This window comes from Mauremys reevesii, linkage group 1, assembly GCF_016161935.1.
Source record: "Mauremys reevesii isolate NIE-2019 linkage group 1, ASM1616193v1, whole genome shotgun sequence".
Taxonomy (NCBI): domain Eukaryota; kingdom Metazoa; phylum Chordata; order Testudines; family Geoemydidae; genus Mauremys; species Mauremys reevesii.
The window spans coordinates 245,001,415-245,016,344 of NC_052623.1; the positions used below are offsets into that span (position 1 = coordinate 245,001,415).

The following is a 14,930-nucleotide window of genomic DNA, read 5'->3' on the forward strand; positions in this document are numbered from 1 at the left end:
TGGCACTCTCGGTCATGAGCCATTCCAGTCAGTGTGAAACCCACTGATATAATTCAAGGCCTGTGTTAAAATCATGCTTGGTAAACAAAAGTATGGAATCAGAAGTTGTCATAAACAGATAGTTAAGGGTTAATGCCTCTTTTACCTGTAAAGGGTTAAGAAGTTCACCTAGCCTAGCTGACACCTGACCAGAGGAACCAATGGGGAACAAGTATCAGAGGGGTAGCCGTGTTAGTCTGGATCTGTAAAAGCAACAAAGAATCCTGTGGCACCTTATAGACTAACAGACGTTTTGCAGCATGAGCTTTCGTGGGTGAATACCCACTTCTTCAGATGCAAGTGGGGAACAAGATGTTTCAAAAGGAAGCAGGGAAGTTTCCTTTGTTTAGCCAGTTTCACTTTGACTGGAGTGGGAAAGCTCCAGAATTCAGAAGTAGTGAGTATTAGTGAAGGACATAAATAGGTTTTGTTTATTTCTTTGTAACCTGTCTTGTGCAATTAGAGGAATAGTCAAATTGGGTATTTGGGTGTTTTTTTGTGTAACTAAGTTTTTGCCCAGGGGAACATCCTCTGTGTTTGGAATCTGTTGTCTGTGGGAGTAGCTGGTATGCTAATCTCTCCCAGAGGTTTTTTCTTTTACCTGTCTTTTCTTTAATTAAAAGCCTTTTTTTATACCTGATTGATTTTTCCTTGTTTTAAGATCCAAGGGAGTTGGATCTGGATCCACCAGGAGTTGGTGGGAGAAAGGAGGGGGGATGGTTAATTTCTCCTTGTTTTAAGATCCAAGGGGTTTGGATCTGTGTTCACCAGGAAATTGGTGAAGTCTCTCAAGGCTACCCAGGGAAGGAAAGTAGTGCTTGCGAGTGGTGGCAGCCAGACCAGATCTAAGCTGGTAATTGAGCTTAGAGCTTCTCATGCAGGTCCCCCACATCTGTACCCTAAAGTTCAGAGTGGGGAAGGAACCTTGACAGAAGTCAATGAAACAAAATGGATGTGTCGAAATTAGGCCTATTGATGGCCACAATAATGAGGGGATGTGCTATTCCACCCATCACTCTCTTCCGGGGTCCTTAAAAAAAGACTTTGGGGAAGGGGGGGAAATATGGAAGATGTGTAGGGGGATGCTGGCTGACTGAAAGAACAGAAAGGAGCAAGCTTCACCACCGCATCGTCTGCCTGGTTCTGTCATAACACTGCTGGGCCTTCATCATCCTACTCCTGGGAGACACCCTGACTAGGCCAGGCCAGAGAGAGGGACCCAGATGACGCCGCCACTTCCACCGGCTTTGGCTAAGTCCCAACCACCATCTGGGATGTGAGACTTTATCACCCCCCTCCTTCCATGTGTCCTTTTACCTTCCCCACCTTATTTCTTCTCTTTCATATCTCTCTCCTTTTGCCTTTGGTTTAATAAGAGTCTGGGTGATCTGGCCAAGACTTCAATATCCTACAACACCGATGTCATCTATAACCAGAGTCAGTTAAAAGCAATGCCCCAAAGAGCCCGATGCTAGAACAAGTTTGCCAAATCTCAGAGTAGCTGATACAATTGTGTGCCATGCCTGTGTTGCCTCCAGCAGTAAGGTTGCAAGTAAAAGTCAACACCAGACACAGAAGTTGTATTTTCTCTTTGGTGTTCTTTTCTCTCCTCTTCTGTGTATGTTTGTCTTGTTTTGCCTTAGAAGAAGAACAACTAGACTTTAACAACATCTCCAGCCCTGCTTGACTAATTACTTCTCCTGTCCCCTAAAAGGACAGTTATTACCATCTTTAATACCATTTAAGAGACTGTAGACAGTGGGAGTTTCTTTCAGAAAACTCTCTCCAACTGAAGGGAAAGGAAACAAGGGATGTTTTTTTTTAAATTAAAGCTTTACTTAATACTTTACATTTCAAACGTTCTAACTGTTTTCCCTTCTTTTTCCTGTATCTTTAATAAAAAAGTTATTTTTTTAATGCTGTTTGTCATGTTAACAATTTAGATCAATACATTCCATCTAAATTAATACAACAGGCCCCAAAGACTCTCTTTGTTGATACACTCCAAAATCTTAAAGCCAAAGCATATTAAATGCAAAAAAAAACCCCAAATATGCAAAGGCCTCTGAACATGATGTGTGAGATACCTGACTCTTTCCAACTGCGTTTGACCATTCTCCAGAGAGACTGCAGCTATTTTGTGTTCAGCTTGATGCTCAGCAATATTTGATTATTTTTTAAATAACTATGTCAGTTCTCATTGAACAAAATGTCAAAACAAATGCACTGATAGGAACTACAGTCAATGTTCAAATAGCATTTGGCAACTATCTCCATATTATGCCATTTTGCCCACCATTAGGTTTGTTTATCAAATTAATAGTTATTTATTTATTAGTGGTGAAGGTAGCGTGAAAGCCCATTGAGATACCATACGGTACTTTAAAAAAAAATAGCAACACAACAGCAGCACCTACTAATACCTAGATTTAATATTCATTTATAGCCATTGGCTTCCTTCTGCAAGCCTAATGCTGCAGTAGGGATGAGCCAGAAACAGTTTTGCATAATCTTGTCCTGGACTCCTAGAGTGCACAAATATCTGGCCTCCAGGATTGTCTTTTTCCTCGTTGGAATAGTAATGAGTTGACACATATTGCTATATTCCCAGTCTAATTTATTTAGAAATATGTAAGCTCTTGACTAGGGATGTTGGCTGGAAAAAGCAAAGTGCAGCTGATATCTATCTCACAGATGGTGCACATCACTTGCAAAACGCCAGCCAGCAAAATAGTTTTGTGTGCAAGTTCCCTACCAGATTCCTCCGACTGCTGTTTCTCCTCAAACACTGCTTCTACTGCTGGGTCTCAGCCAATTTTTTTCTTAAATATGCTCCAAGTTTGTACTACAATCACTTGCGTGCACAAAAGATGGTATTTAGATATTTATCTGATTGATGTGCATAATCAGGTAGTTTGAAGTCTAATTGAGCCAGCAACTGATTTTGGGTGCAAAATTAGAGGCTGTCTTAAGATCTCCTTATAGAATTGTACAGTAACAGTTAATAACTCTACACTATGCAATCGTGATACTGCATTATATGGGGCTATTACTATTTTGCCCCCAGGTACGCACAAAGAATATACATTCCCATTCATATATGGTTTAGGGCAGAATTTGGCCCTTTGTGTCTTGCTCTTAGAAACCGATCCATTGTAATTTTTTATGAAGGTTTTTTTTTTGAGCTTGTGTAAGACATCCAGATGCTGAGGAAAAGGGCTTCATATATAAATAAAAAAGTTAACGTACTAAATATAGCTATTAGTCTCTTGGGAACGAAGGCTGAGTGAGTGCCAGTGAACTGGGAAAGATTTTAAAGGGATTATGGGCTGAAGATAACTAGCATCTCTGGCTGACAGATCTGTTTTGTAGAACAGTCAAGGAAAGAAAATAAGGGGCCATGTGCCCACAAAGATGATCTCCCTGCTATAACTAACTAACTAAGGATAATTGGGGCAGGTCGGACTACAGATGTGGGGGGAACCCTCTGTGCCACAACAAGGTTTAATAACCTAACGTGTTCATACAAAAAAGCCCGAGTTATTGAGATAGACTATATAACTATATTAGAGTGAGTGGCAGGTTTTTATGTGCCTATATTACTTTAAATCAATGGACACTGTCACTAGGAAGAAGACAATAGCTCCCCCAGATCAGAACATTGCTGCACATACTTGAGAGACAATGGGGAGAGATATCAGCTTTGAGTATCCTACAGACTATTGCCAACTAAGTTGCAAGCCATATTTTGCCAATGCTGAGAGCTAACAGATCAGAGCACTGTAACAGTTAAAGAATGACTTGATTGCTGTGAACGGGGATGATAAAAAGACTGATCAGCTTTTAAAAAACATACTCCCCAAGATAGCAAGAGGGAAGGGGTTTGTGAGTTAAGGAGAGGATTATGGCACCAGACACTAGAGGTCTTTGGGTGTGTGTAGGAAGCTTAGCCATACCAAAATCCCCAAGTGGAAGTTGGATAGACACCTGGTAAACTAGACATGCCTATATAATCTGTTTATTGTCTTAAGATACTTTTCTGTGAAATGCTTTGGATCTAAATAAATAATACTTCGCCTTAAGAAGGCTGTCTGGTCAGTGGATGCCACTGATCATAGCTGCCAGAGGGAGCAGAACTGAAGGTAATTGAACCAAAGTCAGACCTGCTCAGGTAATCACCATTAGTATCAGGGAACTGCAGCTCAAAGCTCAGTCTGAGAGCAGAAGAATTGTGTGATTTCACCATGAGAGAGGTGACAGCTCAGGGCTTGAGACCTGAATGGGGGTACACGTAGAGACCAGGAAGAGTCAGAGGTGCAGCTACCCTGACAACTGTGACATCTGAAACCCAAAGTGCCATGAAAAATAGCTCCAATGATAGGCTGCATTGTGCGACCCAGAGGGAAAGGTTGGTCTGAAAGAATAGGGAGCACTGAGACATAGGAGGGAGGCAACTTCTCTGGGCAGCTCTGCAGTTTCCCTGGATGAACCTCTGTGTGATTCCACACAAATCTTCTCTCTGATTGTAGTTGTCTGCCATGAAGTTAGCATCAGCAGCTTTCTGGAATTCACATACTGCACCCGGGAAGTCTCTGGATATGTAGTTGTGGACTAAGTAAAGAATGACTAAGTTTTAAAACAAACAAGACCGGTGTGTAAAGTGCAGAATTATCATTTGATACTGATTTCCTGAGTTTAGAGTTTGGAAAACAAAAAAGCAAATTCAAACATTTTATAGTCTCTATCTCTTGAGACTATAAAAAAGTGAGTTCTGTCTGCTGCCCTCAAATGCAAATACATAAGTCATCCCTGAATTAATTCTATGAACAATCCTAGCCAAATTTAGGAGGCTGTAGAGAATTAAAATGTTTGTCTCTAGCTTTGGAGGTGGACCTGCTGAATCAGAACACTTAGAGTAAGACGGATTCCACAGAATAAATTATCTGCCCATTGGCGTGCAAGATGGAGCACATTCTCAGGCTAAGAAGGACTCAGAGAATTAGGATGAAGAGCAATGTCTATCTCCAAATGAGAAGGTTACACGCTAAAAAGAAACGTTTAAGAAAAGAAAAGTTAATTTATGCAATAATGGAACTGGTTAAAAGGGAAGAAAGATACAGATGAGACATACTCAATATTTAGCTGAGGATAAGATATTGGCTAGTCTAAATACTCTCTGCCCCTTTGTTCTTTTTAGTCTTGTCACAGTTTACTCTTGCCTCTTTACTCTGCTTACTCTGGTGAACTATACGTTATATGGTCAATGCTTTAGCCAGGATTCCTAGCACAACTATAAACAGAAGGAAGGTAATAGAAGTAATGGGTTGCTTTAACCTTTTAAAGTCAATTTTATACAGTAGTCCATAAAAGGAAAATGCACTATCTTCATGGTTAAAACACAGTAGAGAGAGTCAGGAGCATGACAGACAGACCCAGGATACATGAGATGCTGAAAACATTCTAGCTTTGCTGGGAAATGCACTATATTTTTGCCTGGTCCTAGAGGGCCAGTGACCATTTCAAGGTATAACATTTCTCGAGCCACCAGGAATCCTAATGAATGCAACTGCAAACTAGGAATCCCATCTATTCATGTTCTTTTCTAACTAGCTGGTTAAGCAGTGGTTCTCAGCTAGCGGTACAGGTACCCCTAGGGGGTATGCAAAGGTCTTCCAAGGGGTACATCAACTCATCTAGATATTTGCCTAATTTTACAACAGGCTCCATAAAAAGCATTAGCAAAGTCAGTACAAACTAAAATGTCATACAATGACTTGTTTAGACTGCTCTATATACTATACACTGAAATGTAAGTACAATATTTATATTCCAATTGATTTATTTTATAATTATATGGTAAAAATGAGAAAGTCAGCAATTTTTGCAGTAATAGTGAGCTGGGACACTTTTGTATTTTTATGTCTGATTTTGTACGCAAGTCGTTTTTAAGTGAGGTGAAACTTGGGAGTATTCAAGATACATCAGACTCCTGAAAGGGGTACAGTAGTCTGGAAAGGTTGAGAGCCACTGTGTTAGTGCTAATGCAGACATGCAAATCACTTAGATAACCAATTTGCCCATTCTTACCCCATTTCATTTCATATTGTTTCCAGTTGTTGCCATTTTGACATCTGTTCAAGGCACAATTGAATGTTGTATCCTGATGATGTTAATGGAGTCAATGGCTTTTAAAATTGTGAAATATATCTGTATAAAGGTAGAGAGTCTTCTTTCCAGCCTTATCTGAATGATAATTGGAATCATAATATCTAATTAAAAATCAGCTAAACAATTTGTTGCTAAAATCATGCTGGAATTGAAGAGAGAGGAAAAGAAATAAAATAGAAATCACAATGAACTGACTTTAAAGGGTGGGCATTTCATAAGTTATATTTTTTCAGCATTTTTGTTGTCACAGAATACTAATTATGTAACATGTCTCACTAGTTTCAAAAAATGAAAACGTAATATCTGTCCCTCAGCTGTTCCGCTCTCCTAACAAAATGTGAGAGGCTCAGGGGTTGGTAATACTGCGTAGTTCCTGTTTCCAACTCATACACATTTAAGACTAGCTACAATGTCCCAATGAAGTTAAGTGAAGAAAATATCAGGTGTATGGGGAAAAAAGGAAGTCAATATTTGCTTTCCACTTATCTTCTTTTTTTCCTTTTTGTTTTTTTTTTTTTTTTTTTTTTAATTTTCCTCTCAAATAATTTCAAAAAAGAGGTGCAACAATGTGTGTGTGAATGTGGCCAAAACCCCCAAAACCTACCAAAAAAAAACACACAAGCACAACAAGTCCTAGAGTGAAGTCTATCAGTCTAGCAGCTGAGGTGGTGTCTCTGCACTAGCAAATTTTCTGCACATAATTAAGATTTTATTTTAATTTTTTTTTTTATTTTTAGTGAAAGTCATCAATCATGAAGAAGAGAATGGGCAAAAAGAAAGTGACCAAGCCGTTGACCAGTCTAAATATATTGAAAAAAAAATAGGATCTGGATAAAAGGAGGGACAGAGAGCAGCTGAGCTGCCTGGGGGAGAGCTGGCTGGCTCAGCTGAGAAGCTGTGTGTGGTGTGTACCTGCTGCCACCTGTCCCCCCGTGTGGCAGGAGCTGTGGAGTGTCCTTGGCTCCCATATCAGTCGGGAGCGGGGGGTACCCCCCCACCACCCCCACACCAGGGCATGGGGCCGCTGGCAGCAGCCTCTCCCCTCCCGCTCCCTCCAGGAGCTCAGGGAGGGATTTCCCTGCCATTGCTGCCCATGAGGGGGTTCCCTCCCCCCCCCCCTGGGAGCAGAGGGGTTCAGGTTCCTCACCTCCTGGGCGCTGGCTGCAGCCGCCACCAGAGGCGGCGGAGGTACCCTGCAGCTCCCCGCCCCATGGGTAGTGGGGGACCCTGAAGCTCCCCACCCCTGAAGTCACGGAGGTTGCTGGAAATCATGGATTCCATGAATTCCGCAACCTCTGACTAAATCATAGCCTTAGCTATAATTCACCACCTGTGTAGCTCCATGTAGCCTACACAGATTGTGAGGTAAAGATAAAAATTATGCAATTTGTTCATTAATCTTAGGACAGCTCTTAGTGGCCCCAAACTGGACACTGGATGAGCTATGGAATTAGCAGAGCTAGAGGCCCAGAGCATGGAACGCCAGGACCAGCCTGTGTGTATGCTATGAACAAGCAAGACTACAGTCCAAGCAGTTTAAGTCTCAAAAAATAACCTTGCAGAAGATGACGGTGTTTGGAAAAGAATGTTGTAAACACAGCCAAAAAACAAAGAAGCAAACAAACAAAAACAAAAAATCAAACAAAATCCCATTTTGTGGAACAGTCCATCTCAAGTGACAGAATCTAACACAGGAGAAGGGAAGTGCATTTGCAAATGTACAGCCAATGTGTCCAGATGGATCAGAAAATGGCCATAGGAGAAGATTATACTAACTCGAGAAAGATGAACCTGACAGTTTGCATAACAGAATTGGAAGAGGAAAAAGGTCTCTCAAGACCATCTGGAATATGTTCATGCAAGAGTACAAAGCATAAAAAGCGATGCTGTGAAAAAGAAGCCGGAAGGCAAAGTGAAGAAGTTGTGACATGGCAGAGTCTACAAGCATTCCCAGACTGAAAAGAAAGTGCTTGGAAAAGAGAGGCTTCAAAAAGGAAAGTGTAAAAGATACCAAAAAAGGCAGAGATTAGGACCCCCATTCTCCCCTAGGTGTCAGCTGACTTGGGCAGGACAAAGCAGTTGAAAAGCCAGCTTAAACAAACCCCTTGCATAAAGAACATCTTATTTTCTGAGCATCCAAAACAGGAGGTTTGTCCAGGGGAAAGAGAAGTAGCTGAAATGCCCCATCAATGATCCCTGGCTGCCAGAATGGTTCCTTGGGGCCATAGGAAGCCTCATGTAACACTGAGCAGCTTTTGCTGCTCTAAGCTGTGCCAGGGGACTGGCTGAACATGGAGACAGGCCAGCATTTGGGAGCATAAAGGGGCTCAAAGCCACCCCATCCTTTTGGGCTTCTCTAAATGCTGCTCTGGTGTGGCCCAGGCTCTGGCCCTCAAAATGCAAGAGAAGATCAGGAAAAACAAAACAAAAAGCTGTCGGAAGAAGTCTGGATGTATATTTCCAGTGTAGCAGAGCAAAGGCAGAGCCAGGGAAGATAAATATGTCCTGCCCTTCATTCTGGGACATTCAAAGACACCAGAAAATGACAAAAGCAAGTTCTTTATGGAGAAAAAATGTCGCACAAAGCCACAAAGACTTCAGAATGGCACGATATGGTAAAACAACACCATGTCATGGTAGTTCGTTAGAAACTTTTGACTATCATAATTCTTTAACACCATTTCAGATATAAAGGGATAAGCAGTGTTTTCATGGGACTATCTTCCAATCAAGAAGACCAGGACTATAACAATTATAAGAACAGGACTATAATAATGTATGAGAACTAAGAACAAATCTACAGATGTTTATGCTTATTAGCGTTTGGTGGATGCGTAAATATTGGAGGGAAGATGTAATGAGGTGCCCCTTTACTGTAATCAGAGAAGCGCTGCTGGAATTAGAGTATAGAAAGGATTTCTGTTATTAAAGAGCATTACTGCTGTATCTCTGTGTACCTAGGTTTATGTCCACAAAAGATTACAGGGGATAATTCCACATGAATCAGAGTGGAAGAGGAGGTTCACAAAAAGTCCTGAACACTGGAACCACCAAGACTACTACCCCCTCCAGAGAGGCTCATGGAAATTGTGAGGATGGAGGCAATGAGTAAGCATTCCCATATGCCCGAAATGAGGAAGTGGGCTCTTCCCTGTCTGACTGACATTCAGACCTGGTGTACACTACAAAATTAAGTCAACTTAACTGTGTTGCTCAGGGGTGTGAAAAATCCACACCCCTGAGCAGTGTAGTTAAGTTGACCTAACCTCCAGTGTAGACAGCAATAGGTCGTTCTATCGATCTAATACCACCTCTCGGGGAGGTGGATTACCTACGCCAATGGATGAATCCCTCCTGTCAGCATAGGTAGTGTCTATACTTGAAACGCTACAGCAGCGCAGCTGCAGCTGTGTAGCTGTGCCACTGTAGCATTTCAAGTGTAGACAAGCCCTCAGGCAACTGGAGAGGAAATGTAAAGGGTATGTGCAGATGTCACTTCTCCCTAACAGAGAACTTTGTGCCTCTCAATAAGCTAAAGACTACCACTTCTTTCATCTTTCTCAGAGGAAAACAGTAAATGGGGGTTCCATGGCCTCTCAATGGGTACGTCCATACTACCCGCCCGGGTCGGCGGGTAGCGATCGACTTCTCGCAGTTCGATATATCACGTCTCATCTAGACGCGATATATTGAACTCCGAACGCGCTCCTGTCGACTCCGGAACTCCACCACCGCGAACGGCGGTGGCGGAGTCGACGGGGGAGCTGCGGACTTCGATACTGCGCCGTGAGGACGGGTAAGTAATTCGAACTAAGGTACTTCGAGTTCAGCTACGCTATTCGCGTAGCTGAACTTGCGTACCTTAGTTCGAACCCCCCCCCCCAGTGTAGACCAGGCCCAAAAAGAGGAAAAGAACCTTCTATCTCAATTTTCCAGCTGTTGTGCCTAGGAGAACTCCCCCACCCCTCAAACAGCAGGCATTGAAAAAAAAATTAATTTATCTCCCCATTGAGGGGAGCTATATTCAGAAGTACCTCTAGCCCTGAGGATGTAAATAACTCCCTTAAGCCTGGTCTACACTGGGGGCTGGGGGGTTGATGTAAGATTTTCAACTTCAGCTATGGGAATAGCGTAGCTGAAGTTGACGTATCTTATTTCAACTTACCTCCCATCCTCACGGCGTGGGATCGATGGTGGCAGCTTCCCCGTCAACTCCGTTACTACCGTTCGCTCTAGTGGAGTTCTGGTGTCGACAGGAGTGCATTCGAGGATTGATATATCACGCCTAGATCCCCGATAAATCGATCGCTACCCGTCGATCCGGCAGGTAGTCTGGACGTACCCTAAGTCTAAACAGCTTACGTAGGGTAAGGAGGAGCATATAAGAAGCCCAGGGATGTGGAGTATCAGAAAAAGAGAGGTTACCTATAACTTTCCCCCAATTAATTCTGTAGAGAGAGCCCTTTCATTGCTGTCCCCACAATGTCTATGGTGCCAGGCTACATCACCTTTTGCAGCTATAAGGTCATGGAGGCATTTTGCTGGAAATGGACCCTATTTGCAGAATAAAGTGGTATAAATAAAGCAAGAAAAAAGAATCAGCTCCCAAATCAGTTAGAATTATGCCTAGCTTTCCTTGTTCAATTTTTACGTTGCTAGTTTAAAACACAATTCTTAGTACTAAAAGGTTTCAGTGAAGGCTACTATTAATATCCTCTGGGATTTAGAAGCAATTACATTTAAAAATGGAACTGCAGAGGATGTATAAACAGGAATGATCTTTTAAGGAAATTAAACAAAGGCCTTAATTGCAAATCCATTCAAATGGCAGACAGAAAGAATGAGTCTTTGGTAAATAAAATCTCAGCAAGATGGTTGAACAATAATCTGAAATTTTATTGAATAAATTAAGTATTTCTTTCAAGTCACACAGTACGTGTCTGGTCATCTTATTCAGTTCCTATCACCTTTTGAATTCCAAATTTCCTGGGAAAAATCAAGTGTACAGAACCCTCAGGAATTATTATGAAATATTTGTAATACAGTAAGACCAAGACCCCCACCGAGACTGGGGCCTACCATGTCAGGTGCTGAACATGCACAGAAAGAGACAGTTTACCTCAAAGAGCGTAACATAATAACTAATAATTATTAACAATTATAAAGATCTGTAGTATTAAATAAATCTGTGGGGTGTCTTGGGCCTGAAAAAAACAATTAATTGTTTGCTGGGCTTTTGATAAATACTCCTGGGTTGAATTCATGGCAAGTCTTGGACATGAAAGATTTTCCTGAATAGGTTCTTCTGTTGTAATTAAGTGTGTCCAAATTTTGCACTTCTGCATTTAAAATACAAAGCAATTCCTTTGAAGAGCTGTGCCAAGCTTTCCTTACAAATCCCCAAACCACATGATGCTCATTTTGTTTTGGATTGTGATACAAGCCCCAAATTCAAGCTATGTTCATTAACAGGGCTGCAAACCTTTCAGCAAGACTGGACTAAATTCAGTGACATTTCAAGTGAATTTGGACTTCCTTTAGAGCTAAATTGGACTGATTTAAGCTGGGTTTTACAATATGCAGAGATTTTTGGCACAGTGACAAGCTGGGCAAATACTGCAACATTTTTTTCCATTAATATTTGAATTTTACATGATTTGCTTAAGTAGTGCTTTCACCATTATGATGTTTGCATTTTGTGACTATTGTGATTCAGGATAGCTCCATAGGCAGGAAAGGACTTAAGCACAAAGTCCCATTGAAGCCCATGGAATGATGAGACAAACAGATGCTTAACTTGAAGCATATGCTGAACAGAGACTAGAATTAGCACATGCATATGTGCTTTCCTGAATAGGGGCCTCAGATGATAAGTTTACTCATTATTAAAGTGAATCTTTAATTTGTAATTGCAAACATTCACACAGGATACTCAGGAAAAAGAAACAAACCAAATGACTTATGTGCCCAATAAAGCCAAACGGCTCATAAAACAAATATTCACAACAAGCTGCTTTTAATAATTGGCTGTGCAAGAATTGCTCATAATACCTTCAAAGATTGTCATCTACTCATAGACCATTTGTACTGAGAAAGAGGTGCAACTAAAGGAAAATATTATTCATTTTTTGCCCAGCTCTAGCCATAGCACATAGGGCAGGCATGGGGTCTGATTAAATCCCAAACCTCTTTGGATTTTCCATACTCATAATTTCAATTTGAATAGAAAGTACTGACCTGCATTTATTAAAGACTGAATGGAATTTAAAAATACATTTGTGTTTCTTTCTGATTTATAAAGCTATCCTCATCAAAAATTTTATTGAAGCTATTTCTGGCTCATTTTTTACATAATAGATCTGAAGTCCCAAATTCCATCTTTCTGCAGGAGGCAGAATCACTGAAGGCCTTTAAACTAAAGTTTTCTCATCAAGGAATAGGGGGGCAGGAATTACTCCATCCTAGACTCTCTTTGTATAGCAGCAGATGTGGAGCTTCCTATAGCTTAAAACCCTACAACCTGATTCGCCAGTCAATCTGCCTCTGGCTTCTCCTCCTTGCTCTCTGGGCCCCAGTAGGGAGAACACCAGCAGAATGGGAGAGGCAGGCTCCCTGCTCTCACTTCCAGAGCCAAGCACCACCCCCTGGCACCCGCAAGGTACAATTGCAGGGAAAATGCTCCTCAGCCCCTGCAGCTCGGGGATGGAACACGCTCAGTTGCTCAAGAGGATGGCACATGTGCAGTTTTGTTGGCACATAGGAGCAGTGCAGATAGAATATTCAGAGAATTTAGATGCCAAACTTTAACACACCTCTACCGAGCATGTGGAAACAGATTTTCAGAGGCTTATAATTAGGCTAAATTTGGGCAAATTTTCACAGGGATGGAAAAAGACACCTCCCTGACAAAGGTGCCTCCTCCTTCCCTCCCCTCTGCAAATTTTCAGTCCCTGCTCCAGTGCTTCTCAATGAAACAGTTTTTTAACATTAGCACTTTAGTATATTATGATACAGTCTCCTTAAAATTAGTCTCCAGAAGGCCTCCCACTGGGAGGGGTTTCTCACATGAAGCAGACACACTCAAGCCTTGCAGTGCTGTGTAGGAAATGTGTAGCTAACCATTGCAGTGAAATGCAGACTGCGTCCATGCTTGTTGCGGCCGTGTGTAACTACACATGGAAACGAAAGGCTCCGGCAGCTGGAAGGAAGAGGGGAAAGGCTCCAGCAGGGGGAGGTCGCAGGGAAAGGCTCTTGCAGGAGGGAGACAGTGGCACATTACATTGCTAAGTATAGCAGTGTAGATATATGGGAGGCACTGCTTGGGCATGTAGAGAGCCATGTAGGGTATATACTCTAACAGAGGCACTAACTTTGGGATTTCCCCAGGAGTGCTGGATCCCTGCTCTGCTCCTCCCCAGGCCCTGCCCCCACTCCATCTCTTCTCTCAAGTCCGCCTCTTCCCGCCCCATTGTGCCCCCTCCCCTCGCCTCTTCCTACCCCCGCTCCTCCTCCAGCGCCTCCTGCACGCCGCTGAGCAGCTGATTGCGGCGTGCCAGAAGCGCTGGGGGTGGGGGGACTAATCTGCGGGGCTGCTGAGTACCTACTATTTTCCCTGGCATGCTCCAGCCCTGGAACACCCACGGAATCAGCGCCTATGTACTCTAAGGTTCAGGCATGTACGGCATTCTACTCTAGTCACATAAGCTATGCCTCACCACATATGCTGCTATTCATACCTGTTGCTGGTCATGCAGTGCTTGTACTTTATATGCCACCAGAAGAGTAGAGATACTGTCAGGGTCTGCATGCTCAGAGTCTGTAGAAGCCAGGGCCGTCCTTAGTCATACCCGGCATACCCGGCTGCGTAGGGCTCTTGAAAACTTGGGGCATCCTGGGGTCTTAGTGTCCACCTTCCCACCTCTTCCTATCCATGTTCTGACCCTTTCTGCAGGCTCCCACCACAGCTAGCTGCTGCAGCCTGATGAGTTTTCCTCCAGAGGTGATCTAGTAATTAAAAGTGAACAAGCCTGCCAAACCTATTAGCACAAAATGGAAACTGTTAAAGAGCCATTCAAGTGGTAATGAAGCCATTTAACAGGCATTTGCCAACCCCCAGGTATATACTGTCAGTTTCTGAATTTACTGACAAAAACAGTTGTGCATTACTGCAATATTTACTCAGAACATGTTAGTCTACAGAGGAACTTAGTGTAAAATTTGCTTTAAAAATATTTAATTAGTGTTTTGCTGAAGATTATAAAATCACATCTCTAAAAAATCTTTGCATAGATTTTTAGTTGCACAATCTGAGTATTCTTCTTTAGCCTTAAATGCTTGGATCTTCAGACACAGTTTTTTAAAAAAATCCTTCAAAAGACCACCCTTATCTAAAATACACATGTGAGCCCGGGCTGCCATCTGGTATAGGGGCACCAGCTTAATAATACTGCATAGGGCCCCGCAAATCCTAAGGATGGCCCTGGTAGAAGCTATCTTATCATGTAACTAATCAAGAGAGTTCTGGTTTAAACTTTATATCCCTGGTCTCACTCTGGTTCCTGAAGTATGGAGGTTGCAGTGTACACATGAGGAAAATGCTCTTGGCTGCCTAACCATGCTAGAAAACATGATAGGCAGAACAGCATATTTTTCCTTAACCTCATTCAGAGAAACAGTTAAGCTGGTTTTGATAATTTTTTTTTTTAATTTCAGCATGAGGCAAA

General features: G+C 42.2%; 1 long non-coding RNA gene across 2 annotated transcripts in view; it reads right to left on the reverse strand.

Annotated features, from left to right (window-relative positions):
- Positions 1-14,238, reverse strand: part of LOC120395507 — a 33,158-nt gene extending 18,920 nt beyond the window's left edge. For both annotated transcript variants that reach the window (XR_005592671.1, XR_005592670.1), the window contains exons 1-2: positions 13,944-14,238; positions 13,327-13,405 (exon numbers count right to left, since the gene is read on the reverse strand). This is a non-coding gene — a long non-coding RNA (uncharacterized LOC120395507). The remainder of the gene's footprint in view (positions 1-13,326; positions 13,406-13,943) is intronic.
- Positions 14,239-14,930: the final 692 nt, after the last annotated feature.